Source organism: Phocoena sinus, chromosome 18, assembly GCF_008692025.1.
Source record: "Phocoena sinus isolate mPhoSin1 chromosome 18, mPhoSin1.pri, whole genome shotgun sequence".
In the NCBI taxonomy this organism is placed as follows: Eukaryota; Metazoa; Chordata; class Mammalia; order Artiodactyla; family Phocoenidae; genus Phocoena; species Phocoena sinus.
In genome coordinates, this window is record NC_045780.1 from 4,357,699 (window position 1) to 4,373,813 (window position 16,115).

Sequence of the window (16,115 nt, forward strand, 5' to 3'; positions counted from 1 at the left end):
GTCGTCGTTACTGTTTTATCCCCACGTGTACTATGACAATATTTGTGAAGTGACCACCAAGATTTTTATTGACTTGAGTTCTTATGCGAATGATCTGTATTCAGTTAATTGTGGGCGGTCACAAACCTAAAATGTGTGTGAGCGGTTCGGTTGAATAGACCTGTGGTATACTGGGCTTTTTTGTGTTTCTGCCCTTCGGCTGTTGTTTACTGGATACCTTGAAGTTAATTTCAGAGCTTATTCCAGGATAGAGAGTGGGAATTATACCGGAATTCACATTCCTTATTAGCTCCCTGCTTAAACTAACTTAAAAAGAACTAGTTCTGGGACTAGAGCTCCCTTGACGAAGTTATTGGAACGTGAAATTTGAATTTAAGACTTTCTTGGAGACGTGAATGCATTTTGCTTGCCGGTTTTTAATTTTTTTCTTTCTTTCTTCTTAGTTTTAATTTTGATTGCTGTTACTACTGATATCTGAGCCAAAGTGGTGATGCTACCTGAGGGACATTTCTGCAACCCCTAAGTCAACAGTTACACGGTAAGACTGTGTGCCTTTTACCCTTAAAGCCATTTAATTTCTATAACATTAGAGTTTAGAATTTGAAATGGAGTAGGATAAAATATGTTAGTGTTTCAAAATATTAAAATATCAATATATTTTACTATATAAATATTAACAGCAGATAATATTTTAGAGCTTTTGGTCCTAATCAACAGTGAGAGGTTGAAAGAGAAAAACTATAATTTGATATATTCATTTCCTATTAATTTTTACGTGAACCAGTATGGATACGCAGTTTTTGACTCATTAACCTGGGGTCTCATTTCCCCCCCTATATATCTTGCCCATTTACTTTCTGTTTCCTGAGGTTTAACCAGTTCATTATTTTTTGGATCTTGTTATAACGAGTGGGCAGGAGAAGCCAAGATGATAAAACTTAAACCTCCTCAGGTGTTACTGTAACTCTCTCTGAAGTGAAGTGGTGATTCCAGCAGTGGCTCAAACGAGGTTTTGAATTATTTACGGGTTTAAATGACCTGTATTTCCCTATCTTTGAGGAATGCCTCAAGAGTAACGAGGATGGTGCACGAGGAAGGCAGGTCCTGCTTGGAGCCTCACTTTCCTTCTGTACAAAATTCTGCCGTCTGTCTTGCCTGCTCTACAGAGTGAAAAACATCACTTGATGTTTGTGGAATTGTCCTTTTTTGCATTAAGGGTAGAGGGAGAATAACAAGTCTTGGTTCTGAGTTGGTATTGAGAGAGAACGTATTACTCTTGATATCTGTGTGTGGGGCATGCCAGAAGCCTTGACCTCTAATCCTGCCTCACCTTGACCTTGGCCATAGCACTCCAGTAACTTCCTATCAAAAAATTGATGTTGATTCCCATACTTTCATGTTACAGGTAATTTTCCAGGAATATGTCTGAATTCTTTGACCACAGCAGAATTAAGCTAGAAATCAGTATCAGATGTTTGGGAAATCACCAAATATTTTGAAATTAAATATCACATTATAAAGATCCCACGGGTCAAAGGGGAAGTCACAAGGGAAATCAGAAAATATCTTGAATGAAAATGAAAATACAACATATCAAGATTTAGGGGATGTGCCTAAAGCAGTACTTCAGAGGGAAATTTATAGTGTTAAAGGCTTATATTAGAAAACAGAAGTTTTGAAACAATAATGTAAACTTTTACTTTATCAGCTCAGTGCTTTATATCCACCTAGAGGGTGGGATAGGGAGGGTTAGAGGGAGATGCAAGAGGGAGGAGATATGGGGATGTATGTATATGTCTAACTGATTCACCTTGTTCTACAGCAGAAACTAACACCATTGTAAATCAATTATACTCCAATAAAGACGTTAAAAAAGAAAATAAATTAGAAGGCGGGGAACTATATTCAATATTCTGTAATAAACCATAATGGAAAAGAATATGAAAAAGAATATATATATTTATAACTGAATCACTTTGCTGTACAGCAGAAATTAACACAACACTGTAAATCAACTATACTTCAAAAAAATAAATTAAAAAAAAAAAGAAACTAGAAGGCAAAGAGCAAATTAAACCCAGAACAAGCAGAGGAAGAAAATAATAAAGATAAGGGCAGAAAACAATGAAATAAAAAACAGGAAAAAAAAAATAGGAAAAAATCAGTGAAACCAAAAGCTGTTTCTTTGATGAGATCAGTAAAAGTGACAAACCTGTAGTCATAGTGATCAGGAAAAAGAGAGAGAAGAGGCAAAAATTCCTAATATTAGAAAAGAGAGACCATCAATATAGATCGTACAGATATTAATAGGAAGATAAGGAAATATTATGAGCCACTTAATACATATGATAACTTAGAAAAATGGACAAATTCCATCAAAGATACAACCTACCAAACCTCACTCAAGAAGAAATGGATAGGGACTTCCCTGGCGGTCCAGTGGTTAAGAACTTGGCCTTCCAATGTAGGGAGTACGGGTTTGATCCTGGTTGGAGAGCTAAGATCCCATGTGCCTCGCAAGCCAAAAGGCCAAGACATAAAACAGAAGCAATATTGTAACAAATCCAATGAAGACTTTAAAAATGGTCCACATCAAAAAATCTTAAAAAAAAAAAAAAGAAACGGGTAACTTGTATAGCTCTTTATTAAAGAAATTGAATTTGTAGTTAAAAATTGTCCCCAAAAGAAAGCTCTGAGCCCACATGGTCTCATTGGTGAATTCTGCCAACCTATTAAGAAAGAAACAATACCAATTATATACAAACCCTTCAGAAAACAGAAGGAAAGGAACACTATTTTATGAGGTCAGTATTACTCTGATACAAAAAACGGATATTTCTCCACAAAATATTAACAAATTAAGTACAGTTTATATAGAAAGGGTAATATATCATGCCAAAGGACCATTCATTCCAGAAATGCAGGAATAATTCACAATATCAACAAACTAAACAACAGAATTTTTAAAGCGCCTATGATCAACTCAATAGGTGTAGAAAAAGCACTGAACAATATTCATCATCCAGTCATGATTAAAAACTCAGAAAACTAAGAACAGAAGGAAACTCTCAAAACAGTTGGAGTAGAAGGGAGCTTCCTGAACTTGATAAAAGCTGTCTGTGAAGAACCTACAGCTGATATTACAATTACTGGTGAAAGACTGAATGCTTTTGCCTGACATTAGGAGCAAGGCTAGTCACTCAACGTTCCTATTCAGAATTGTCCTAGCCAGTGCAATAAAGCAGGAAAAAGAAATAAAAGGCATATGGATAGGGAAAGAAGCAAAAGCAAATTTAGAACTCCCCTAGCAAGGGGCCTGAGAAATGTTGGTTTAGCCTGCCAGCCTCTGTGATATAGAAGGGAGAACAGGAGTTGGGGAATAGCTGTCGAATGCCAGCACATAAAATCTACTGCATTTTGGGTTCTGTGGTCATGATCTGAAAATCATAAAAGCAAGGCAACCTTTATATCACTTGTGGGTTTAAATTACTGTTCTTTAAAGTTTTAAAAGTCAGCATAATCTATTGTGAGAGTCTTATTTCAGCATCTTCTTCTTTCCGTTGATATAACTGGAAAGCCACGTGTAGTATTTAAAAGTTACACATTGGTTTAAACTTCATTAAATAGCTTCTGTTTATTAAGTTAAAGAAAAAGGCTATCTGAAACAATATAAAGATGTCCTCTAAAATTTTGTGAGGGCAAACAACGTTATTTGTTAAATCTGTTACAACCCTCACTTAACTTTGGAGTAGTTAACAGTTCTTAGAACATACTGACGTGTTTTGTGTAATAATATAAGACACATATTGTGCCTTTTAATGGCTGCTATGTAATTTCCAAGTACTTGCTCATTTTTGCGGTGGTTGGCAGTGTGGGACTGAGGGAATCTTGAGTCGTGGTCCCAATTGTCTGGGAGAATTATGACAGGACAGCGTCTCTGGGTGGTTATACTGGAATCATTTCTAAGTCTCTTGCAATGAAATTGTTTTTCAGCCTAAGTAGAATACTTACAAATATTAAACAAATTTAATAATTGTGTGCATTTCATTACATGTTACCGGCCCTGTCACTTGGTGCTCGGTACTTGGTATGGCGCAGAGGAGGAGTGTAGATTTAGAAGTTATGGAAGATCTTGGGTTCAAATGCTAAAAACATAGAGGCTTAATTAAGCTTTTGAGCAAAATCCACGTAAATCCTTGATCCTCATTTCCCTTATCTGTAAAAGGAGGGTAATAATCTTGATAAGCTGCTGAAAACATTGAAAAGATTCCTCAGAGCATCTGAGAGACCGTGGGTCCTCGGATCGTGATGCTGGTAGAGGGTCTTAGTTGCAGAAACATCATAAGACTTCGGCACCCACCGGAACTTTTTTTTTTTTTTTTTTTTTGCGGTACGCAGACCTCTCACTGTTGTGGCCTCTCCCGTTGCGGAGCACAAGCTCCGGACGTGCAGGCTCAGCGGCCACGGCTCACGGGCCCAGCCGCTCCACGGCATGTGGCAGAACTGGTTTTGAGTTTAAGTTCTTCTACTTACGAATCATGTCACTTTGGATAAGTTAATTTTTGAGCCCTGAGTTCTTTATCTGTTAAGCGAGGGCAGTGCCAACCCATAAGGTTGTAGTGGGGTGTAAATGACATAACGTATATAATAAAATGCTCAGGTGTGTAAAATGTTCCCATTTGTCACCTGTAACGGGGTTACCATCGTTAGCTTTATGATTTTGTTTCTTTGGTTGATTTTCTATAAAGTGAACTAGAAACCCCGAATGGTCACGGTTCACCTGTTGGACCGTGTTAAGAAGAATGAAGCCCATAGGATGCCAGGCTTGATGTTTTGAGACCAAGTGTTGCAAATGTTAGATATTTTACTAGTATTTCTCTGGTACTTGCATAGTGCAAACAGTTGGGAGTGGTTAACTAAAATAACCATTCAGTTTATCTTAACTATCTTTCATGAACACAGCTTCTAGTTGCCAAAAATATTGCCACCAGGATGCTTTTGGTTTCTAAAAATACAGACTCAAGATCTGTAGCGTGTCTGCTAGGGAACAGTTGGTAGGTTCTACAGCTTTTCTGCTATTTTGACCTTATTTCAGGATGTCGTTCGTATGAGTTGCCAACGTTTGGCTATTTTTGACCAACAAAAGTGGAAGCTCCATATGGTCCAAGTGCATATTTCAGGCTCTGCTGTTAGTGTTTTCTTTACACACTTGGTAAATGATCTAATTTTATATCTTATAATTTGTTGTTTCCTCTAGGAGCTTACATTTATTTTTAACGCATTTTGGATTTTCTTCATTAATTTGTTTGGTGAACGTCGTTCTCAAGTAATTGGTGCAAAAGAGTAGGGCGGAGAAAAATAAGTGCTGCATCTTCCTTAACAAAAAGAGGAGATGCTGCCTCATCTGGGAGAAGACTTTCAGTTTATGGTCAAGTAAATAATTAGAAACAAAAACTAGAGGCTTTTGAGAATTAAACCTTGAGGTCGTAGGTCATACAGGTAGAGTCTGAGTCCCTGGAAATTCTCTGAGATCAATTCACCCTCACAAGTGCTAAAGCCACTCTGGATGGTTTTAGCTTCTGAGGGTTTATTCATGTGTTTCATGTTATGAAAGTAACGCAGTGTTCACTCAGTTTAATGTTGTGTTTATAAAGTGTCCACGGGTCATATGTTTACTGTACTTTGAATAAGAAGCTGACAATTTTCGCTTCATTTAAAAGGGCATTCATGTAACAGATACTTAGCGTGGGTCATAAATAGTGACGATAATAGCGCACTGAGCAGCTCATGAGCCTTTCCTACGCATCACAGCCTGATCGTGGTGCTGATAAGCCATTCTTCCCCTTCTTGTCCAACTAAAGGGAAAAGGGAGGTACAGAGTTCGTTTTTTAATGTGTCAGGTAAGCACTGATTCCTTCACGGGGGTAGTGTCTGGGGTTTGGGATCCACTTTACGCTGTTCGTGGCCTTGGTGTACCATGTCATCGGAGGTCTCATCGGAGCCTTCGGAGGGGAGCAGGCAGGCGTTGCTTCCGTCTTGGAGGTGAGGACTGGGGTGTAGTGGGATTGAGATCCTGAAGAACTTGCATTCTGCTCGCTGGCCTGGCTTGTTCGGCTGCTGTGCCGGGGCCAGGCCCCTTTCAGGACGGCTGTCTGTGCTCACTGTTCGCACTGCCCGCTCCCTGATTGTGGAGCGGGGACACATCCACTTTGGAGGATGGAACTCTGTAGGAGGAAAACTTTTCCTAGGAAGTGAGTTAGCATTTCTGTTTGCTGTATTCATCGAGCCATTAACTGTGGCGCCTGACGAGTTGCTAAACTTATCTTTTTCTGATTTTTTTCTGTCGTGGTCTTTCGTCCCGTGTCTGTGGCTCACAGTAATTCTTTCTCCCTGACCATCGTGTCAAAATCTAAATATGAAATAATTTTCCAGGCATCTCCCAATTTGTATTCTGCTCTTATCTCTTATCCAACCCCACGGATCCAGTTTTTAAACTGATTGGATAGTTTTATTATTGAGTTTTGAGAGTTCTTTGTATGTTTTGCATATAAGACCTTCATTCAATAAGGCGTAACTGGCCAACAGTAAATGGTGCATGTTTGAAAGGTGCAGTCTGGTGAGTTCTGACCTGTGCACACAGCCGTGAGCGCGCACGCTGTCGCCCGTGGAAGGTTCCTCCGGCCTTTGTCACCCCCCACCCCCGCCCCCGTGTCTCCCGCACCTCCAGGCAACCACGGATCTGCTCTCTGTCGTGAGATTGGTGTGCGTTTCCAGAATGTTACTGTAAAGGAAAAGCAGTCCTCTGTGTGTCTCCTGCTTCTTCACTCTGACACCAGGCATGTGGTGTCCCCACGGCAAGCAGTTTGGTGACACCGGCCAGGTGGCTTGCAGTTCAACTCAGTTCTGACGTTTATCTGGTGGAGAGAGCACCCATCCCACAGGTGAAGGGCCTGTCCCACAAGATCCCCCCACCCAAGCCCCCCAGCTTCCTTTGTTACCTGCACTTCTGGCCGAGTGGCTGTAAATCCAAGGTTCCCGTGACCCCTGTCTGAGCCTGATGGTGCACAGAACTCAGGAAACCAGTTTACCCACTAGATGGATGACCAGGCTGTTGCGAAGGGCCTTCAAGGATATGAGTGAGCAGCTCGATGATGAGACACAGAACCCCGTGAGTTTGGGGTGCACCACCCTTCTGGCATGTGGATGTATCCGGTTCACCAGCCTAGAAGCTCTTGAACCCCATCCTTTTGGGGGGTTTCTGGAGGCTTCGTGACAGGCACGATTCGTTAGATCGTTGGCGGTGGGTGACTGAACATGGTTTCCAGCCCCTCTCCTTTCCCCAGAGGTCTGGGGGTGGGACTGAAAATTCCAACCTTCTAATCACTGGGTTGGTTCCCCTGGCAACCAGCCCCCATCCTTAGGGAAGGTCCGGAAGTCACTTCATTAACATATGCAAGTGTGGTTCAGAGGGGTTGGTTTGTGTCAAAAGACCCCTTTATAGCTCTTACCACTTAGGAAATTCTAAGAGTTTTAGGAGCTCTGTGCCATTAGTGGTGATGAAGACAAAATACGTACTTGTTATTATAAATCACAGTATCACAGTTACATAGGAGGAACCCTACAGTGTGTACTCTTTTTTTGTCTGGCCTTTGTTCTGCATAACCGTCCGAGATTCATCCTTCTTGTTTCCCGCATCAGTAATTCGGTCCACGTTGTCGGTAAGAAGTGCAGTTTCTTGGGCTTCCCCGGTGGCGCAGTGGTTGAGAGTCCGCCTGTCGATGCAGGGGACACGGGTTCGAGCCCCGGTCCGGGAAGATCCCATGGCCACTGAGCCTGTGCGTCCGGAGCCTGTGCTCCGCAACGGGAGAGGCCACGACAGTGAGAGGCCCGCGTACCGCAAAAAAGAAAAAAAAAAGTGCAGTTTGTTTATCCACTCACCCGTTGGTGGGTTTTGGGGTCGTTTCTATTTTGGGTTGTTTTTGGCTTTTGCAAATCAAGCTGTATGAACATTCATGTACGGGTCTTTGTGTGGGCGTGTGCTTTTTTTTTCTTTTTTAATTAATTTATTTGTTTGGTTGTGCTGGGTCTTAGTGGCGGCAGGCGGGCTCCTTAGTTGCGGCATGCCTGTGGGATCTAGTTCCCTGACCAGGGATCCAGCCCAGGCTCCCTGCATTGGGAGCTCGGAGTCTTAACCACTGTACCACCAGGGAAGTCCCTGGGTATATGCTTTTTATTTCTTCTGCATGAATTCCCAGGAGTGGAATGGTCCCTGGGGGGTCATCCTGAGAAGTGTGCGTTTAACTTTTTAAGAAAGGCCAAACTGTTTTCCAAAGTGATTGGGTTGTTTTACATTCCCTTCAGCAGAGAGTTCCGGTTTCTCTAGGTTCTTACCGATGTTTGGTGTGGTCAGTGGTTTTGCCTTCAGCCATTCTAATAGGTGTGCAGTGCGATCTCCTTGTGGTTTTCATTTGCATCTCCTTCATGGTTAATGACTGATGGTGTGAAATGTCCTTGAGGTGCTTATTTGCCATCTGTCTTCTGTGAAGTGTCTGTTCATATATTTTGCTCATGTTTTTAATTGGATAGTTTTATTATTGAGTTTTGAGAGTTCTTTGTATGTTTTGCATATAAGACCTTCATTCAATAAGTGATTTGTACTTTCATCCATTTTACTAGCAATTTTTCCCCCTTTACTCTAGAATGAAGTTTCTGGGAGTGACTGGGATTATTTTACAGTCTAGATCTCCCAGGTTCCATTTATCTTAAAAAATGTTTATTTAAGTAGCTGGTTTTGTCTGGCTGGTCAAAACAGGGAAGGAAAGCAGTTCCTGGTAAAAGCGTCTCTGAGGTTCCTGGATTAGTAACATGAATCAGAATAAACTTTTATGTGCAACAGAGAAATAGAAAACAGGTGTAGGCTCAAATATAAAGTATATTCTACAGTCCCAAATGTACTGAGTGATTATATGGATCCCAAGACACTATAAAATGACTTAGAAATAAAATACGAATCTATTTTTAAAGCGGTTTACATCTAAAAGGAATTTAGTAATTTGTTGATGAAAAATTAATCAATAGGCAATCTAAGAAAGAAAGAGAAAATTTTATTCAAGCCATCCTGAAGATTCTAACCCGGGAGGCAGTCTTTTGGAAATCTCTGAAGACTCTGCTCATCGGAGGTCAGAGCACACGTTATATAAGTTTCTGAGACAAAGAGTCATACATCAAAGGGACATATTGACAGTTTGTGAGCCCAACAAGGCGAGGAGTGGGTCACGGTGACCTCTTGCAGGATTGAGAAAGGAGTGTTATTCCTAAGTCATTGCCTCACTGGCACCGGTAGGAAGTTGCTTTTTTTGGGTGAGCAGGCATTCCTGTGTCTTTAAGGGGATCCAGTTAATATAACGTGTGATACAGATGCAAAGTGCACACTAGAGAGGGGGGGAGGGTAGTGGCTCAAATGGCAGAGAAAATTTTATGTTTAAACATTTTCTTGTTCTGCCTTAAAAATAATTTTATTTCATCACTTGAAATTGAAAAAAAAAAAAACAGTCCAAACTAAAGAAGGACCTAACAGAGCTTGAAAGTCAATTTCAATACAGATACCCAGATAACTGGTAGAAGGTTCTAGAAGAGAAGCTTTCTTGAGCCCCATGGCCACCCCCGTGGTGCCCAGGAGAGGAGGGCGGGCCAGAGACCGCGGATTGTCCTTCACTTACTGGATGCTCTTCACCACTTGCTTCTCCATATCCCACTCCTGGTAGGTTATTTTCTTCACTTTTTCTGGCCTCGAGGTTTCTTTCTACAGCAGACAAACGACAAGACAGGAGCCAGTGGAGAACACGCTGGTGCAGAGGAATCTCCGCCTCAAGCTCTACTCTCTGCCTTTTCAGTTAGAACCAGATGTTAGCGTCCACCTGAAAAAATGTCCAGGTGATGTTTTGTAGCCCATAAAAGACAAGCGACCATTTCTTATCTCTGAGCGTCCTCCAAAAATAAGCACTTGACAGGGGTTTCATATCACTATGTTATTCCATAGGCATAAATCTGCTTTTTTCCCCTGGGGTACTTATTATTTACTTGTTGAGGCTGTTGAGCAAAAACGAGATGATACTTTCCAACCCTTGGAAACGAGCTGCGTTCCTGCACCGCCTGACGTTTCCGGAGTAGCCTCCGTGTGCCGAGCGTGCGCTGCAGGGTCGGTGAAGCGGTGTGACCTCCCCATCCCCCAGTGAAGTCTTTCCAGTTGTGGTTTTTTTTTTTGCGGTACGCGGGCCTCTCACTGTTGTGGCCTCTCCCGTTGCGGAGCGCAGGCTCTGGACACGCAGGTGCAGCGGCCATGGCTCACGGGCCCAGCCGCTCCGCGGCACGTGGGATCCTCCCGGACCAGGGCACGAACCCGCGTCCCCTGCATCGGCAGGCGGACTCTCAACCACTGCGCCACCAGGGAAGCCCTCCGGTTGTGTTTTAATTTCCCAGGTATGAGAAATACCTTAAACTAGTGCTTGTCACCCTGGATTGTAACTTTATTGATATGCCTGCCTCTCTCACTGAACCATTACTTCCTCGAGGAAAGGGATTTTGTCTTATTTTTGATGTTTATTCTTTGTATTTCCATTGGCTAAAGTATAGTAAAAATGCACGAGGTGTTTGGAGCACAGGCGAATCCAATATGGATATTTATGGAAGCCAGCTGAATATCTAACTGGAAGGAAAGAAAGCACGCCAGAGCTCGGGGGCCCTGTGAGAGCAAATCTGTTTTTCCGGAGGAGGAAACCGAGGCCCACCTTGGTTAAGAAACCTGCTCAGGGTCACTGAGTGCTGGTGGCAGAACTGGGCCTGGAAGCCAGGGCCTCCGGTCCCTCTGCGCCTTTCTGTCCCTCATCATGCAGGAGCCTACAGACCATGTTCTAGTAACAAAGCCTAGACATTTATCCCAGTGAAACACAACTGTCACACTTATGCAGTCTTTCCCCCACTTCGCCCCCCGACTTCATCACGACTTTCCTCTGAAGCTTACGTAAAAGGGGGGAGGGCAGTGTCGCTCTAGAAGATCACAGAACAGGGTGGGCGCTGAGGAGGCCCAGGCTCTTCCTCTGGCTGCGGGAATGTGACGGCGTTGGGGGTACCTTCCGGGGAACGTCAGCAGGCAGGCGGGGTCCCATAAAGCCGGGGAGGAGCAGACACGGTCCTTGCCCCTCACAGTAAAAGGGGCACAGCGGGAAATATGGTGGGAGTCAGAGGACCGGCTCTGTGTGGGTGCAGGGATGGGGCCACATGTGCTGGGACCACGTTTTTTTCTGAGGACACAACCCCTACATACAAGTCAATGTGATTAAAAATCCAGACATGTGCAGTAGGCACACGTGTAGTCTGCTGTGTGCAGGAGAGTCTGGGCGTGTGATTTCCTCTGCTACGTGCTGCGCTGTAAGTGCCAGGCGTGTGGCAGTCAGAGCAGAGGTTACCAGCACGTCGGGAGCAGAAAAGAAAGCATCATTAACACCGTCAGTTTCTCTGAGCTGTGCGTGTTCTCCAGCCTCAGGAAGTCTTTATGGCTGCAGGGTGGAGACAGAAATCCATCACAGTTTTGTCAGTTTTATACACTCAACCAAGGCCATCAGTAATATAGTTTTACATATGTAATAAGGACTTAGTGCACTTTCTTTAAGTTACACTCTGCATCCAATCAACCCTTTCTACAATCGTAATATAAACTGGGGAATGATCACAATCGTGGGTTTCTGGGCCATAAAACAAATCTCAGCAAATTTAAGTGAGTTAAAGTCAGACAAAGCATGTCCTCTGAACACAATGAAATTCAACTGAAAACCACCCGCAGTAGGATATCTGGAAAAATCCACTCACTGTGTTTGTATTACTAAGTCGACTGCTCGCCCGAAAGAGATCTTCCAGATGGTTCACATGGACAGGAATGGCTGTGGAAAGGGACATTCTGAGAACTTCATACTATTTTAAACATCTGTGGAATTGCTTCTATAATTTTTTTTTTAAGGAAAAAAAGCATTCCAATTAATGATGCTGTAGGAAAACTGAAGAGTTTCAGTATATGGAATTTTTAAAAGAGGTTAAATAAGTCATTGGAAGATAGGAAAGTTTGAGTGAAAGTAGAAAACACATTGATATGATTCTGAAATTCTTTGACTTTAATCACAAGAGTACTACTTGGAGAAGTTAAATGCCAGTTTGCAGACTTTTAGTTATAATGAGTAAAATTACAGGAAAAATTCAGGTTTCGGTTAATTGTGCAATAAGCAAAATTAGATGGGAAATATTAAGTATCTTATTTCAGTAATGAGTGTGATATTAATATTAAAGTAATAGGATCATTAGTATCTTACATTTTGTTGCCCAGCACACATTTTCACGTGAACCTCCATACAGCCTGTAAGGAAGCCACGGAAGGTGTAATTAGTACACACTGACTCGGGGTTATTTTGGAAAGGTGACACAAAAATCAAAGTCTAATGTCCGCTTATATTATTCTGTGTCCTTATGGGATCCCACCTGCAAAAGTTTGACGGGGGATGTGCCTGTGTGAAAAGAGGAGAGGAGGCTGGAAGAGGCATCCTGCGTGATGCACGTCCGACCCCGAGGTGGGGGTGTAGGAGAAGGTTCCGTCCTGGTTGGCCGAGGTCTGCAGGAGCCTGGGCAGAGCCACTGGGAGCCCCGTCGCTGTCTGGTCTTTGCTGGTTCCCCTCAGCTGTCCCGTTCTCATTTCTTGCTGCTGACTGACCGTCAGCCTCCCTCTCAAGTGGTGAAGAGTTCTCCATCTCTGCTGCTCCAAAGAGCAGCAACTAATCTGGACATCGTGGTCCCACTTCCAGGTTCCTGGGGAGGAACCCTGGCCTGGTTTCGGTCGTGCCTTGGAATCTAGTTCACAGTTGCGTGAACCAGGTTGTGTCTGTAAACTGAGACATTTCCCGGAGAAGTTGGACAAACCGCAGGCTTAACAGTAAACCTCATGCTACCTCAGTAGTCCTGAAGCATTTGATTAGCAGTGGTAGATTTTTTTCTTAGCACGTAGGGTGGCTTTGAAGAATGGTTGGGATGTTCCAGGGATGGGATGGTGAAGCACATGGAAATTGTTTGCTGGTGACTGGTTGGATTCGCTCATTCCACATCTGTTTCTGTAATTGCAAAGCGTTTTCAAGAGAGTCGATTGACTCAACATTTTCTCCTTTACCTCTTCCTTGCGCTTCCATTTATTCAAAACTGGATTCGTGTCAGATAAAGGCTGTCTGGGAAAAAATACATCTGTTAGAGTACTTCACACTGACAGGAAAGCCATAAAAGTCATTGCTGGGTGATTAGAACTTTCAAAAGGATCTGTGAAATGCAAGCCTTCTTCTGAAATTATACAGATGGCAGCATGTCCTCTCTCTCTGTTGTCTTGTGTATTTAGACAGGTGCGGGAACCCCACATCTAGGTATAATGACAGTGAGAAGTGAAGGCTGGGATTAATTAGAGCTGAAATACTGAACAACAATAGGCCAGGGGCCCAGGGAGGGGCAGATAGACATATGTGTGTGTATGTATATGGGCACGAGATCAGCAGGCATCATTGGGATGCTCGAGCCATGGTGTGGGCTGTGAAGGGCTTTGTGGGGAAGAGTCGATAGACTCAGCCCCGAAATCTGGGCAGTTTACGGTCTGCCCTGGGGGGAGAGACGCCGTCTGTGCTGGCCCAGTGCAGGCACACCGGCTCTGCGGGGTGCTTGGGATAGTAAGCGGGGAGCTGTGTGAGCGTCTGACAACGCAGCCTCTTCTGAATCCTTCTCAGACCTCTCACTGTTTAGAATATGGTGTATTAATAGGAAACACGAGGTGTAGTGAAGCCAGTGGATCCAGAGACAACTGCCACTGACGAGAGAGTGAGTCGCTCCCAGCTCCCAGGGGAGGGGGCCACACGGGGAAGCACCAGGGCCGTCGGGAGGCAGAGGGAGTGGGGGGGGGGGATCTGGGGGAAGGAGCCTGTATTGTGGATTTTCTCGGAGGCACGGGTGAGGCAGGGTGAGCGGGTTTAGGAGCAGCTCATTTGAATAATCTCAGGGGCTCGGGGGTGTGAGGTCACCCCTGGTGTCTGGCGCCTGGGTGATTAGGGCGGGTGGAAGGTGGCCTGCTGAGAGCAGTGGAGGTGGTGGCGAGGGCCCTGCACTGGTGGGTTGGGTGGGCAAAGTGAGTTCAGGATTTGGCCAGTCCCGGGAGGGGCAGCTCCTGCAGGCTGAGCGTGGGCTCAGGTGTCGAAGCATGAGAATCCAGAAAAGACAAGATGTGGTTAATGCCCCTGCAGAGACTTAAGCTCTTCTCCTTTGTGCCCTGATAGCATCACAGGTGAGTGTTCGGGTGGGCGCCTTCAGCACGTCTGTCAGGGACACATGGAGCCTCCAGGCAGCTCACCGATGCCGGAGGGGGTGTCTCAGGTGTAAACGTGAAGGACTTCAGCGGGGGCGGGGCAGGGCGGCAGGGCAGGGGGAGGCTCTGAAAAGGCTGGTGTAGTTTTCAGGACGGCTTGTGGGAAACGGCGGTGTTAGCTCCAGATACGCCAGGACGACGACGTGATGGCATATCTGACGTCGGAGAGCCACCCAGTCAGGGAAGGAGGGGGAGGTGGTGACCGCTTGGCCTGTTTTGCACGGGCAGGTGGGACGTCTGCGGGGTGCGTGTGTAGTTAGGATTTTGTGTATCTGAACGACGGCGGATCCAAAGAAATATGGGTGGTGGGCCGGGGGGTGTCAGACTGGCAAGTTTTGGGGCTGTCAGAGGTCGAAAAATATGGGGAAGGAGGGACATTCCATCTTGAATAAATACAAATGCACGTGGAAGAGAATGTTATATACACAGTCGGCGCTCGGCTCCGAGCTCATGTCTACCCCAAGCCCTTGTACAACCCTCTTGTGAGAACTTACTCGAGAGCTAGTTCACGTGTGGGCCGTTCTCACTGAGCAGCGTCCTGAGCAGGTGGGTTCAGAGCCTTGCGGCCCCGTCCGCATCCCTTGCTCACCTGCGTCTGTAGAAGCTGTGCCCCCCCCCGCCCCGCCCCCGCAGTGCTATCTGCCTCTTTATGTACATGGTAGTTGCTGTTGCCTAATTTCCTTCTAGTTCTCCAGTCTCTGCTGATTGGTTCTCAGTATTTTTCTTTCCTATACTTTATGCTTTTATTAAGTTTGTTAATGATTTTTTTTTTCCTTATGAGATTTTCTAGTTTATTATGACTAGTTACCAGCCTCTTGCTCTGATTGATTCTCTCAGGAAGAAATGGCATAAATCATAGTTACACGTTTGACTAGAGACTAGTATATCTAGAATTTTCATAGTTTAACAGGCTTTCCTTGGATGTGTACCTCTTCTTTGACATCATTTCTTTTTTCTGGCACCCTGGGAAATTTTCAGTTTATTTTTACGCATATAAAGATTCTCTCATCACCACCTGGTCCCTTTTTTTTTTTTTGTGGTACGCGGGCCTCTCACTGTTGTGGCCTCTCCCGTTGCGGAGCACAGGCTCCGGACGCGCAGGCTCAGAGGCCATGGCTCACGGGCCCAGCCGCTCCCTTTCTTATTCTTAATAATCATGAGATGTTTAAGGACGGGGTGGGAGGCAGTGCCCATGTCTTCCTAATGTCAGCATATGTGTACGTTAAGAAAAACAATTTTAGGAACGGATGTAGAAGTATGGCTAACATCACTGAGATGAACCAGACTCTAACAGTTCCTTCGGGTGCCTGACTTCCCCAAACTAGTCCCCCAAATAGGACTCAGATATTCTCCCATCAGTGATGTGGCTTTGGGACATCCCAGTCTGATGCTCTGGATGGGAGTGGGGAATGGGATGGCCTTGGAAGGCCAGTGAGAGCATCACAAGGCCTGTTAAACCCACCCTGCCCAGTGGACACCGCCGTGTCTGCGCGGAAGGAGGCCCACAGGCTTTCGGTTGAAAGGGCCAGGGGCTTCTCCTCACTTCTTCCAGGTTCTAGATAATTCCAGTCCCTTCTCCTTTGGTACCTCTCAGTCTCCCACTTGAATCTGTGAAGGTGTTAGACGTCAGCGTCGGGCCGGTACACAGTCGGTGCTCAGTGTTTGATGGATCCACGGCTAT

The 16,115-nt window shown here is 44.6% G+C and overlaps 1 protein-coding gene across 2 annotated transcripts in view; it reads left to right on the forward strand.

Annotated features, from left to right (window-relative positions):
* Positions 1 to 16,115, forward strand: part of WASF3 (WASP family member 3) — a 92,660-nt gene that overhangs the window by 34,887 nt on the left and 41,658 nt on the right. For both annotated transcript variants that reach the window (XM_032611682.1, XM_032611684.1), the window contains exon 2: positions 444 to 538. The gene's annotated coding sequence lies outside the window, so the exon portion shown is untranslated. The remainder of the gene's footprint in view (positions 1 to 443; positions 539 to 16,115) is intronic.